The sequence below is a fragment of the Lygodium microphyllum genome, chromosome 21 (genome assembly GCF_053477565.2).
Source record: "Lygodium microphyllum isolate KBCC chromosome 21, Lygodium_microphyllum_v1.1.10, whole genome shotgun sequence".
Classification (NCBI taxonomy): Eukaryota; Viridiplantae; Streptophyta; class Polypodiopsida; order Schizaeales; family Lygodiaceae; genus Lygodium; species Lygodium microphyllum.
The window spans coordinates 92934600-92949621 of record NC_141155.1 but is presented as its reverse complement, the minus strand read 5'-3'; the positions used below and the strand labels follow the sequence as shown (position 1 = coordinate 92949621).

Genomic DNA, 15022 nt, shown 5'->3' with positions numbered 1-15022 from the left:
TTGTTTATCTTAATGATGATAAACATGTAAAGGTAATATGAAAGATGCTAAACTTTAATATAGATATTCATTGCAAATAGTCCATTGATGATAAAAATATAGTCTATTGTAAGAACAATAATGAACTAAAACTCTTTTTCCTATAAACGTGTGACAGTTTTTGAAGGATTGCTATACATCTGAGCATGTTTGGTATGTCAGAGCAAAGCTCTTGAAGTATATAATGGTCAATTGTATACAACCAACAACAGAGATTGGTGGGGATTTACACGATGAAGGAGATGCGGTGCCTATAACCGTGGAAGGTGAAGCCACAGCTTCAACACCTTTACCCACACCTTCTATACCCAAGGCATCAAAGAAGGGCAAAAGGACTCCTAGAAAGGATAGTTCTCGAAAAAAGAAATAGCTTTGCCATATCGCCTTGTAAGCCTTCATATATAGAAATTTTCCCTTTAGCCCTTGTATATCTCATAGAGATGGTAGATAGACATCTGCTACAAAATTTGTACATATATTTTATATTGACAATAAAGATATCTTTTCTTAAATGTCATTGCAGTGTATATTCTTTTCTCTCCTTTTCGATATCTGCAAAAAATAAATTACAAATGTTTGTTAGTTAGGAAGTGAGATCTTGATATACATCTAAGTAGATATAATATGATGCGAAAACTTACTCGTTTCTTGTCAAGTTGGAATACAAAGGAGCATGGTAGTTCAATGTCTTCATTTTGTAAATCCATCCTCACTTGATGTAGCGTACATGATTTTCTGATATTTAAGATTGCAATAATATCCTCGTTGAACCAAATATCAAGATCCACTGTAGGATCTTTGCTGAAATCATCAAGATTCTGGTCTAAAGCAACTAGATTACTACCAACAAAATGCCATCGACTATAGTAAAAGCTACGGATAAAATTTTGAGTAGCAATTGTTAACCCCAACACAGAGAAAGCAAAAGGAAATAAAAAAGATGCAGGGCAAAGGCGGAAAAAGGGTAGCTCGACTGAAGAAAGAAGAGGAGAAAAGACCAAAAGCGCAAGGGCAACCTTAAAAGACCAAGGCAGCTGCAAAAAAGGGAAAAGTGCATTTTAAAATACAAAGGTGCACCTTGAAATCTTGTAAAAAAGTGCCAGGTGGTGGAAAATCCAAAAAGCTAAAATTGAAGACAAAGACAAAGGCCAAAGCAAGAGAAACGGAAGACAAAGGCACATAAGGAAAAGCACAAGTCAAAACCCTTGTAAAAGAGCGCAAGCGCATCATGGTTTAATTCAAGGAGCGCCGGGCTCTCACCCATGCAATTTGTAAACATAGACAAGCAGTGGGAAGGAAGCTAGGAAGATAGGAGGACCATGAGAAAAAGGGCCTAGGCTACGGCCGGCCATGTAAAAAAGGGGAAAAGGGGATGACCGCCCAAAAGGGATTTAGGGTTTTGTATATAAAGTTGAAAAGTGAATGAGAAGCTCATTCTTGTGTGTGGTAAAAAGTGGCTCTCCTCTTCTTCTTCTCCTTCTTGTTCTTGCTTGCTTGAGCTTGTGCTTGAGAGAGGGAGTGTGAGAGTGTGAGGGAGTGAGTGTGTGAGGGTGAGGGACCGTAGAGTGGAGAAGCTCTCCATCTTCTCCTCTCTTCTTATCTTCTTTTCTCTTCTCTTCTCTTGCTCGCGGTGATGGAGCTTGGAGCGTGGAGCTTGAGGATGGAGCTTGCTTGAAGCTTGCACTTGGATCGTGGAGCTACCGGAGTGTGCGGGAGAGGAGGTAACTTGAACGGCATGGAGGTAAGCTCACTACACCCGTAGATGTGGAAGGCGCGTCGGCTATGTGAGAGGTAGCCATTAGTGCTCGGCTTGGAACGCTTGAAACAATAAGTGGTCCGGGGGTCTTGGCGGTAGAGTGAAAGCTCCCACATTTTGGTTCCATTGCCGGGACCAACAGATTTAAGCCTTGAGCGCTTGCGCGCTTCGAATCGAGAATCAAAATAAGGGTTTTTCCCGAACCGGTGCTTGAGATAGGTAGGAAGTGAGGGGGTTGAAGATGGTATTCAATCTCCTTAGGAAGTAGGTTTTTTGCTTTTTGAGATTTATGTTGTGAGATGGAGTAGTGTAGGTATTTATTTTGTGATTTGGATGCATTAGAGTAGGAGAAAACAAAGAAAAACAAAGAAAATAAGCATTAGGGTTACTATTGCAAAACAGGGCAAAAACAGGGCAAGAATCGTAAAAAAGTGGTAAAAAACTCGCTTGTGATGCCTAAGGTCGGCAAGTGAGTTATTGGGGGTGCCAATACCATACCCGAAAAGGGGTATAAGGGCCAAAAGTGGCAAGAAAGGCCACATTGTGCATTGCAAGGTTTCAGGAGAGAAGGAGAGAAGAGGAAAGCTTGGTGAGGGAACCCGCTTCAATCTTGGCATCAGAGAGATCTTTGGCTAGCCCAGGTAATTCTACACCTTCCCCTACAGTAGTAGGACCAATCTGGAGCTGCTCGACAAGGGGGAAGGCCTCCAACGCCCGGCACGACGAATTTCATGAGAGTCGGCGAAAAGACGCTTCGCGCCCGGCACGTCCGAGTCACAAGGACTCTGGTCCGAGGCCCAGACTCGGCCCTCGGGCCGCTCAACTTGACCCACTCGACCACTACCACTCGGATGCCCCCACACTCGGGCCGTCCGAATCGAGCACTCGGCCACCTGACCTAGCCTCGGCCAACTCAGTCACCTGACCTAGTCTCGGCCCACTCGGCCACTTGACCTAGCCTTGGCCTACTTGGCCCTTGGACACCCGAGTTCGGACCGGCCGAATTTTTCATTCGGACAGTCACACATGACCCTTACCACTCGGCCCTCCGACGTGCCGAATCGGGCACTCGGACCCTGCAACTCTGACCAGTTGGGCCGAGTATACAGTTTGACCAAATTTTCAAAAAACTTTACTTGACCCAGCCAACACTCAGTAGCGCGAACTGTTAGAAGCCCTTAGGACACTCAGAACTTGATTCTGACACACGGATTAGGCAAAATCGTAGGGCGCAGCTACTTAGTAGCTAGTGGTAGGTAGTTGTGAGACTAGGGACTTAGACGTAAACCGCCGAGTGGAAAAGCCTGATTAGACCCAAAAACGAACGAGGCAACGAATTAGAAAAAGAGCTTTGAACCCCGAACCTGACCCCACAAGCTACATAGAGCGAAAGGTGCATCGTAGATCCACCACTGGGCCGAAACTCCGAGCTAGTGGTTGAAGATTTGGCGGAACAATCCTCCAAGCTGTGCATGGTGCTTGCCATAACGACCCTGTGGGTCAGGGAGGGGACCGCCTCTCGGACCCCCGCAAAGGGGGCTTGCCCCCTCCGTATCTGCCCCAAGTAGGTTGGAGAGAGAACACGCGCTGTAACAGGCCCTCCAACTTAGACCCTCGGACAGTAATGGCCCTACGCGAGCATGGATGCTCACTTGGAAAGGAGCAATCGGAAGCCTGCACCTGAATAGAGGCAAACAGAGACCCTAGAACCTTAACGGGCCAATCTAGCCATCAAGGGCAAAAAGGCCACACTACAAGGACACATGTACATTGTGTTCAATCTACGTCTGGTCAAAGTAAAATGTAACATCATCAAGCTACCAATGCAAAGATGACTAGGCATGACAGTCTCGGCGATAGATGTACCCTGAGCAGCGCTACACAGACAACCCAAGATCTCCTTGGAGAATCCACGTCTGACTGTGCAACTAAGGACTCAAGGGCACGTATTAGAGGGCTTGTCGCTGTTAACCAGGACCCGAACGATGAAGACGTAGTACCACTTGCTTATCTTAGGGTCAAACTCACCGCAAAAAGAGAGCATAGTGTTGATGCTCTCATTGATGAAGGAGCATATTTCAATATCTTGACTTACGAAGCATGGACACTGCTAGGTCAACCAGAGCTCAAACCGACTGATGCAACTCTTAATCCTTACGGGGAACACCCACAAGCACTTCTAGGGAAGTGCAAAGTCCTTGTAACTATTGAAACAGAAAGCTTGCCAGTCTTGTTCCATGTTCCTCCAAATAGCGAGGATTATGAAAAGGAAATCCTCCTAGGAAGGCCCTTCAAAAAGGCAACGAAGTGTGAAGCCGACTATATAGCACAGAGGATACACCTAGCACTACCAGGTGTGAGGATAATCGCGACCTTTAGCAAGGGCGACCTCACCAAACCTCCAGAGAAGGGCAAAAAGCATTCTGACATACCAAGCAAGCCTAGTAATGAGAGCAGGGAGCTGTTGAAAGAGTTGATACAATCGTAGGTTGAACGGAGAGAACCAGTAAGTGAGGCCATACCTGAAACAAAGAGGGTAGGAGATAAGCTCAAGGATAGGGCTTGGACTTACAAATATCGTAGAAGATCACAAAAGAAGCCCAAGCGTTACAGACGAAGGCATCCATGGAGAGCACATACGACACCACGATGGATATCCAAGGCACTGCTTCATGCTCAAGGGTATTATGCAGGCGCCTGATGGATTTGGGTACCGAAACCTCCTGCTAAACCACCTTGGTCAAGAGCCCAAATTAGGTAAAAAAGAACGAGACATGGGAGGATCCCTAAACGAGAATTCGAGTCTGGGGCCAAAAATGTTGGAGTGATTGCGCCCCTCACGATTGAAATCAGGAAATCGAACAGGACCCATCAAATACTAGATCCTCAGCCTAGTGTGCCTAGAAAGCAGATATCAGAGGGATCCGTCGAATGTGCATGCGGTCCACTAGTGGCCAAGGAGCCTTTGACTTCCCAAGGGGATAGGAGCACCACAGGCACAACGTTACTCATGATGGAGCTGATTGCTCAGCAAAGCTAATGACGAAATCCTCCAACAATCACAAGCAAATCATTCAGCCGGTGCTAGGGCTGCCTAAGAGTCCTAGGTCCCCTACGTCCTCTCTACTCAAACGAACCACGGAGGCACAACGATAGCTGTCAATGGTAGGGGCTTACTCCCAACCTCTGTCTCCATTAAAGTTTCCAAATACCCAAGAGGGGAAACATGACATTGGCCGTAGCTCTCGGCCCAAGGATACTCCCGTGCGACCCAATGTGACTGGATCGACTCAGGATCGATCCACACAGGTGGGTGTTCAGAGGACAACAAAAGACATGACCACGCCTGATTGCCCCAAGGACTCCACACTGCGATCCACCAAGAGTGACCAACCCATTGGACTAAACGCCACTGCTCCCGACCAGGGATCGCAACAGTCTCGCAGCCCTCGGCTATGACCACACCCCTTGGGGAACGTGTCCCTAATGCTTCATCTGAGGAGGAGGTGCCGCAACCAGTAGCCTTGAAAAATCCCATCCGTCCCAAGCACCCAAAGCCTAGGCTCGAGGAGAAACCCCTCAAAGGTGTGGCCAAGGAAATGACGCACCAACCCACTCAACCTAGCAAGGCTATTCAGCAGGCCGCGGCTATGTTCCATGAGGACACACTAGGGAAAGGAGATGCTAAGGCCCAACCAGGCATGACAACGGTGGACCTAGTCCAAGGTCCTGAATCATTGAGAGATATGCCTTCACTGACCAAGAGAAAGAGGAGAAAACAGTGCAAACAATAGCAGCCATAGGTGGTCGTGGACCCCAAGAGTGCGGGAGCGCTGGGGAATAAAGCATCATGTCCATCCACCACTGAACCCATTGATGTCTCTCCTAATAGTGATGAAACCTCAGGCACATCCGTGTGCTCTGAAAAGTTGAAGGAGCCGTTGCCATCAACAGTTGCTTCCAATGCTCAATCCACCGACAATAGAACTCTCATCGACCAATCAAGAGTGGAGATAACGCTGCCACAACAGGACGACAAATTCATATCAGTCACGTCCAAAGAGAACCATGACGCAATGACGAAGCCTCAAGAGAACCATGGAAATCCCAAACGCATGAGCACTCCTAGCATTGATCGATCTTGCTCTTCTAGGCATGAGCCCCCACCTACGCTAAAGCCTAGGCAAACTCTTAGAGCATTGAGTGAAATGGCAACCGAGCAAGCCCTCGTCGAACATAGAGGTGTCTCAGAATGCCTAGCTGAGTTGGATGCCAAGCTCAAGGTGTTCGCACATGTCTATGTCCTGGCAGACATGTGCGCATTCCCTAAAGAGTAGCTTGGAGACTACTTGCCCTTCCCTTTATCTTGGGAAGAGCAGGAACACCTTGATGAGCATTATAGCAGGCTCCTGCATGAACGTTTGCCACTCATCTCGGGCGAGGAAGCCGACGAACTGTGCTTAACTGTCACATTCAATGAGGCGCTCTACCAACAATCGAACCTCTTAGATATAGAGCAACTAAAGCGACTGTCAACAGGCCGAAGTCGATTTGAGCAGCATTGGTGTGAAAGCCGCGTTGCAATGGCCGAACTAGGGGCTCAGATCATGACAGTCTTTGAGGAGCGATTGGCCAAATGGCGATCCCAAAGAGACCCTACCTATGTGGTATCAACTTCCCTTCGAGTGTGCTGACTGCCATTCGGGTCAAGGACTTGGCTGAACCAAGCCAAGAAAACCCTCTGCTTGATAAGGTTCTCACTAAGGAGGAGTTACATGTTGCCAGTAGACTCGGACAAGGTTCCATGCTACTTGATGTGGTGAAATATCTATCAGTATTGAGTAAGCTGCCATGTGTACTAGATGCGTGTGCCACGCTTCAGTATAATCCCGAGTTCTACAATTGGTTTCTATCCTAGTGAAGTGACAAGGATTCGAGAAAAATGTATATATATAAACAATGATTTTTTGTGTCACCCTGTATAGATATTATCAACATACACAAGCAATAAAAACCCAAGCGCAAACAGAAGAATCAGGGCCAATAGGCTAAGCTAGGCCGATCCCCCTTCCACCAGATCATGTCCCCGCCTCCGGGCAAATGGCATGCACCCCGCATTGCCACCATGGAAAACCTTGACCAACATCCCTCATGATGTAAGTAGGGCGCAGTCCCTCTCTACACACTTTTCCCTTCCCAGCCTATCCTTTCGAGGATGAGCCCTCCAAATGTAGGACCACCAACCGATGTAACTCGGCGTGAGTCAAGATCTCCTTGTAGTTAGAGGCTAGAGAGACACCATTACAATGAGTACAACATGTTCCGCGCCTTCTCTTCTAGTCATATGCGTTTGACAACCCACACTGAAATCCCTCCTATGCGAACAATCTTATTCCATATCAAGGCCTAACCCTTGGATTGCATCTTGTAGGCTTCCGGAAGGAAAACATGGAGAACCACGGACATCTGGCATGCGGAGACGCTCTTTGCAGACGGCGGGAGCACGCGGCACGCGCCCCTCCACTGGTACGCTATGTATCCACACTCAAGAAATATGCAAAGAAGCACGGACCTTAACGGCACCATCCCGGACGAAGGCCTAAAAATCCTCGGACCAGGAAAGTCAAAGCTCAGCTAAGCATGCAAGCCGTGGCAACACCAGTTGCACAAATCCCCCATGAGCGCTCAAGCACCAAATGCCCAAGAGCAGAAAAGGCGGCCAGGGACAGGGAAGAGTTCAACGAATTAGTTAAAAGTATTCTGGAACTAGCGGCGGCCCGGGACTATACCATCCATGTCCCAGTCGACATGTGCCCTACTCGACCTCATGACAATCCCCCACCAGCACCAGCCCAGTCGCCCAACCAATCGGACTCGCCCTGCCTAGTAGAAATCGACTAAGCCTTGTGATGTACGAGCAGCTTGACAAGTTATCAGGACCTAATTTTTTGTATTTTTGATGGGTGAAAGGGAAACTCCCCACTCGTGCAACTTCTACTGCCTATAGCTAATGTATGCCGCATCTTTGACAAGCAATCGCCTATGCAGTGCGATTAACATCATAGTATTCCGGAAAGTCATGTTTTAACATAACTACATCTGTTGAATTACTTAACAAAATCAAGCATGTGCTCTCACGATGTGACAAGTGGATGCAGGATAACACAGGTCCTCGTGCAAACATGTTCAACACCTGGGTCACTACAAAACCACGACCGTGTACTAACCGCAACAAAGTCACGCTGCTGAACGCAAACCATTACCCTCGCAAGTGCACACATCGCACGAACCCATGCGTAGTCACGGGCTTTCTTGGGTCACGCTCTACACTCACGACGGGGGGTGCTGCAATCGTACCGATATCGCAAAATGGCTCCCCTAACAACGAGGCTAGGGCAAATTCATCACGGTCACATCCATTTCCCGCGCCTCTGAGGCTTGACATGTCCCGACCCGTTGAAAGGCTCACAGCCCCCGCATATTGCATTGGTTGTACTATGGCAGAAAAAAAAAAGCACATCACCGCACCTAGGGGTCCTCAAATTAGGTGCGTCCAGTGACCTTGGTCGGCTGGCTCCGTCTCTAGTCCCCTAGCCCCTAACATCCCCCACAATACTGCAAGGCACATCAAGAGCAGGACAGCCCTAGGAAGCTTGTCTTGCCTGTGGTTAAACTTGTCACCTTGCACCATTCCCACAATTCCCTCTCACTCTCTGCCTTGAAACCATGGCAATCAATTAGGGCACGCACTGCACGAAGGGCCATGAACAGTACACCGTTCTCATCCACAGGCCAATGTCGCCCACCTCCGACTCGTACACTATTTTTATGCCCTATCCTGCTACATCTACAATCACAACGCACACAATGGCACACCCACCTTCACATGTACTTCTTTCCACCATGGACCACTTTGCTTCATCCACACGACGTTATGAGCCACCAGGCTGCAGTCTTCTACCTACATAATATCTAAGTACGCACAGACACTCACATAATATTTGCACTAAATTCTATATAGGGTTTGGGTCCTCAAGTGCAGGACAATACTCCAAGCTTGCTTAGAGTTCGACATGTCTCCCAAACTAATCAATATATGTCTTGCGCACCATAAGAAGACTAGCACTACCCTTAGGGAGAGACCACATGGGAGGTTTTTCAATTGCAGGTATTGACGACTCCAACGAAGGTGCCGTTCGCTCTTCATCAACATTCAACTCTGAATTCCTATCCTTATCACCCTGTAGGCCTACCAAGAATCATCATACACTGAATCCCCAACAAACCACCACTTGTACTCCATTCGGACAACCACCCCAAAATTACAGCCCTACCACCACCTCCCAGCCGTCCTTGCCATCCACGTCTTTGGTGCATGCTATTGCATGCTACCTACGACGGTGAGTGCCATGGGACTAGCACTCGTCTAGGAGGGGGTAATGTTAACCCCAACACGGAGAAAGCAAAAGGAAATAAAAAAGATGCAGGGCAAAGGTGGAAAAAAGGTAGCTCGATTGAAGAAAGAAGAGGAGAAAATACTAAAAGCACAAGGGAAACCTTAAAAGTCCAAGGCAGCTGCAAAAAAGGGAAAAGTGCATTTTAAAATACAAAGGCGCACCCTAAAATCTTGTAAAAAAGTGCCAGGCGGTGGAAAATCCAGAAAGCTAAAACCGAAGACAAAGACAAAGGCCAAAGCAAGAGAAACGGAAGACAAAGGCGCACAAGGAAAAGCACAAGTCAAAACCCTTGTAAAAGAGCGCAAGCGCATCATGGTTTAATTCAAGGAGCGCCGGGCTCTCACCCGTGCAATTTGTAAACATAGACAAGCAGTGGGAAGGAAGCTAGGAAGATAGGAGGACCATGAGAAAAAGGGCCTAGGCTACGGCCGGCCATGTAAAAAAGGGGAAAAGGGGATGATCGCCCAAAAGGGATTTAAGGTTTTGTATATAAAGTTGAAAAGTGAATAAGAAGCTCATTCTTGTGTGTGGCAAAAAGTGGCTCTCCTCTTCTTCTTCTCCTTCTTGTTCTTGCTTGCTTGAGCTTGTGCTTGAGAGAGGGAGTGTGAGAGTGTGAGGGAGTGAGTGTGTGAGGGTGAGGGACCGTGGGATGGAGAAGCTTTCCATCTTCTCCTCTCTTCTTATCTTCTTCTCTTCTTTTCTTTTCTATTCTCTTGCTTGCGGTGATGGAGCTTGGAGCGTGGAGCTTGAGGATGGAGTTTGCTTGAAGCTTGCACTTGGATCGTGGAGCTACCGAAGTGTGCGGGAGAGGAGGTAACTCGAACGGCATGGAGGTAAGCTCACTACACCAATAGATGTGGAAGGCGCGTCGGCTATGTGAGAGGTAGCCATTAGTGCTCGGCTTGGAACACTTGAAACAATAAGCGGTCTGGGGGTCTTGGCGGTAGAGCAAAAGCTCCCACAGCAATCATATATTTACAAGCTATAGAGTCTTGATCTATCTTACATATAATTTTTCCTTTTGTCCTTGTATCCCATCCTTCATCAACAAATTGTATGACATGATCATATGTTAGTCTCTTCACCGAAAGCATGGTTTTTGTTCTTCTTATCTCCATATTAGAGAAGAAATCAATAAATATATTAATAGGCACAAACAAAATAACTTTGCTTAGTGTACTTGAGATATTATATTTTAATGCTTTCTGGATCTCAGAAAATATATTACATCTATAGCCCTCACTAGTAGCTGGACTTGGCAAAGGCCACTCAAAGCTTGAAAAAGCTGGCAAAGGAAGGAGGTTTATTGATCCCCATTGGCAACACCGCATAGGAATAACATAAGAATGGTCATAAAAGAATATTCCATTCTCTGCAAGCTCTGTCTTCTTTCTACCTCTATACATTTCTTCTCCAATTGAACCATTTATAACATCAATAACATCAACAATAGACTCCACTGGTTGCCATTCCTCAAGATTAGAGGGATAGACATCTACAAGACAAACAAATATTATAATGGAAAAACCTAAACCATGTTTAAGAAAGGAAAAACTTTAAGAATCAAATTCTTACAATTTGGTCTATGCATTGGAAGCTTTGAAGATCCAGGTTCCAAACATAGCTCTCTATGCATGAACGCATGTTGCACTAGTACCTCTTTGATGCTATTCTTATTTGCTCCAAGCAAAAAATCTCGGATTCTGGCCTTCCAAGCAGAGATAAACGAGCTCTCATGCCTTTTCCTTTTTCCACGTTTTGCTTGTTGCATGGTGATCCAACTATCTTTGCTAATGATAGTAGGAATCCATCTTCTATTGGTTTGGAATGAGTTAAACATTGATATGGATGTGATTTGGGAGCTTGGATGCCTTGTTGAAGGTCAAATTTCTGTATCCATGGTAGGGGGGAGAGAGAGAGAGAGAGAGAGAGAGAGAGAGAGAGAGAGAGAGAGAGAGAGAGAGAGAGAGAGAGAGAGAGAGAGAGAGAGAGGACTAGGCTACCACAACGGAGGGAAAAACAATAGAGGAATAAAAGAAAGGAGGGAAAAAACTGAGTGCCATGCTTTTCACTAATTTGAATTTAGATTACATCAGTCATTATCATTAATCTAGATATATCATTAAATAAAAGTAACCCAGACTCTATGCCATTAATGCAAAAGATGTCATAATCACGAATATAAGAGACTAAAAATAGATAATAAAAATACAAATTCATAATATTATTATATTTATATATATTTTTAAAATGATTTTTTATTTTTTAAAAATAGAAGTTCCGTTACGGAGGCTTTGCTCCTATTGGTCTAGAGCACTCTCTCTCCACATCCTAAAAGGCATTTTCGAGACCTCAAAACTCCCCTAATGGTTGGCATTCCTAAATCTCTACTGAATGGTCTTCTTAATATAACACTTTACTCTCCACCAATAGCCCACAAAACAAGTCACTTCAGTGACTACTAATCACTACTCAAAGCCACATGGTCATTAACTCCAAAGACTCCACTTGACTAATCCTATTATCATGACAATGAGCAAGGTAGAGAAGTCCACTCACCAAGAAGTCTATCACTTACCATTCTATAGACAAAACACGAACTCTTTCACAAGACAGAGCATGTCCCACTTTCACACTCTATGTTAAAAATCCCATGAAAAAGTGTTCGTTTGCTTCTAAAATCAATGACACTCTATGTAAATGACTAGAATGAGCAAGATGAGAAAAAAGTATTGGTAACCACAAGTAACATGAAAGAAACATTCTCTTGGTATGCAAAACTGATGAAATGATGGTTTAGTTTGTTGCAAAAAATGCAATGGGAGAGTGTGAAGTATGTGTTGTGAATGATCAGATATTTGTAGCTTCAATTTATAATCGACAAGGTTTAGTTTTACTAATGAAATGCTTCATAATCTTGAATATTAAAAAAAAAATCTATTTGTAAGTTAACGTAAGCATTATAAATATAGTGTGAGTGTTTAATGTCTTAATTCTTTTCAGAATTTTTTCGTCAAATCCTAAAATTTATGGTAGAGAAAAGGGAACCTTAAGGGAGTCAAAATTTCCCCTAATATACATCACTATTCTCCTTAATGTTGATTACTCTCATCAGCATCTTCTCATCTAATTAGTGATGTAAAATCTTCCATATTCATTTGAAAATCATCCTATTTTCTACATATTTCAAAGTTGTTTCTTAATCATCCTCAAGCATGAAGTAGAGGCCTAGCAAATAAGTCTATAATGGTAATTGACAAAATGATGTTTTGCAATTTTGCTAAGGGAATTTTTTATCACCTTCTTGTCCTTTGCAAGCTTAGTGATATCCAATTCAAGTTATGAACTTTGATAGAATATTGGGAATTTATTCTCAATGTGTGATTATTGGTTTTGGCCTACTCCCTTAGTTCTTTAGTTGATCCAAGGAGGACATAAAGAAGGGTAATTCTAAATATATATGGATATCCATTTGTAAAAAGTGACATGTAAAATTATGAAGTAATTGAGGATTCCATTAGGCAAATTACATTACAAATAGGTCTTTGCTACTAGAGTATAGATTGCTAGAAACAACATTGAGCATAGAGTACCATCCAATGTTAATTTCAATGGGTAAATTATTTCTACCAAGGCTTGACAAAAAAAGGAACTCATGGTATTGGAAGAATGAAATAGGCCATCTACTACAATCAACATTCCCAAAGCTCTCTTTTGTACACTCCTCCTCTCCTATTATTATGTCCTTTTGCCTTCTTATTATTCCTCTAGCCTTTACTCATCAATGTTGCAAAATTTTAGGTGTTAGGATTTCACGCAATCAACTTCCTTATGCCTCTTCCTATTTCCTTATTATTATTTGTATTGGGAAAACATTCCTCAAAGTACTTTCTCAAGGCCTTGTCTTTTTTGCATTGCACATAGATTGACATAGACTTTTCTCACAACATGATAACCTTAAGATCACTAACTATTTGATTCACTAATTATGCTTTATGATAGGAGAATGCACATTATATCCCATGGTTCCCATAAAATTAAAAAGAAAAGACATAGACACTCTCTCTCACTCTTAGTGTATATGAAGATTATTTTTATTGTATCAGATGAGCAACATAGGATCAAACAAGGATATCACATACACAATTGTGCACATGCACACATATAGAGGCCGATCGAGATAGGAGTGTATAGAAGGTTACTTTGAACTAATCTTTTATTTCCAAAAAGATAGTAGAATGGTTACTATTGAGTTAACTGAGGTTCACATATGCCTTAAGGTAGCTTGCCACTTCTTTCCACAAATAGAAGTAATATTCTCTTTTGTTTTGTCCAAATATGTCTTAAGGCAAAGTCTTGCCACTTCTTCCCAAAAGTAAAAGAAACATTTTTCACTTCTGCCCCTAATCATTCTTGTATTAGAAAGAGATGATATGTACATGAGATCCTCATGGAGGCTTCATTTGAATAGCACACACTAAGCTGAGGCTCCACTCAATCCCTATGCGAAAAGCACTAGTCACAACTCTAGATATAGGTGTAAAATAGACCTTCTTCCCAAGATGCAAGCATTATCCACAACTTCACAAGTAGGTGTATAATAGGCCTTCTTATCCACATGCAAGCCCTATAAAGTAGATAGAAGTGCAAAATAGGCCTTCTTGCCAACATGTAGGCCCCATGTGAACTTCACATTGGGAGTCACCAAGCAATTTACTAGCTTACTCATATCCAAGTCGCTACCTCATCTCGAGTCAATCGCACCTGTGGTGGTCAAAAAAATAATTAGATGCTTGTGGCCAAAGCATGTGGATGGCGGCGATTGCATCTTGTTAGTGAAATTACAACTTCAAGTAGAACAAAGTTTACATATTACTCATATAATCTCTTTCATGCCCAAATAATGAGTTCAACATGTGCCCCATGAGATCACAAGAAGTTTTCAACAAATTCCTGCCAAGTTACCACATTGTGTGAATTATGACAGGGCCTAGCCACCAGGTGAGGCCAAGAACCTCTTGCCCCTGACCACACCTACCCTCCTAGAAGCTCATAAGTCAGGATGTTGAAGGCTATAGGGGAAAACAAGGGAAAGGAGCCCTTTTTTCCTAGTGACATGGGAAAATGTCTAAAATTGTTCTAAGAAGGCATAATTAAAAGAGATCGAACATACACTAAAGCAATAGGAAACTTGTGAGCAGAGAATCACAACACAGCCTTTAATCAGCACGGCTAAGCGCAATTGAAGTGGGTGCGGTTATATAAGACTGCTCACCAGCTTCATGGAAGGACCCAAACTGCCGGTAGGGAGATCAGAGCGAGAATGATGACAATCATGTCAGTAAAGGCCGCCGTGGCGCCGCCATGGATCGGGCTTCCTGCGCCAGATTGAAGGGAAGCCGCAACAGCACATGAAACACGCCGTGAACGTGCATACCAAGCACCATACAAAGCGCTTCATAGTTTGTTGGATGGAAGAATATGGACTGATTGATATATCGATTGGTTGATTGTTGACGATAACGATGACGATTGATTGATATATATATCGATATTTGATTGATTGATTGCTGATAATGGCGATCATAAGAAATTGATGCGGCTGCTTGCAGATGGCATGGAGTATATGAGATCTACTCGTCCTTTACGAATTCTTATTACGATTTTATGCTTTGCTTTCGACCCCCCGTCGGCCGGCATGCTTCATCGAAAACGCAATTCCATCCCTCCGCCACCCCCTCCACAGCCTTTTTTTTTTAAATTTTATTAA

At 44.2% G+C, this 15022-nt stretch overlaps 1 long non-coding RNA gene across 1 annotated transcript; it reads right to left on the bottom strand.

Annotated features, from left to right (window-relative positions):
* Nucleotides 1-200: 200 nt before the first annotated feature.
* Nucleotides 201-14742, bottom strand: LOC148018285 (uncharacterized). Its single transcript, XR_015687709.1, has 3 exons — nucleotides 14528-14742; nucleotides 681-857; nucleotides 201-591 (listed from the first exon to the last, which is right to left on the bottom strand). It is a non-coding gene; the product is annotated as an uncharacterized LOC148018285 (long non-coding RNA).
* Between the last annotated feature and the right edge of the window lie 280 nt (nucleotides 14743-15022).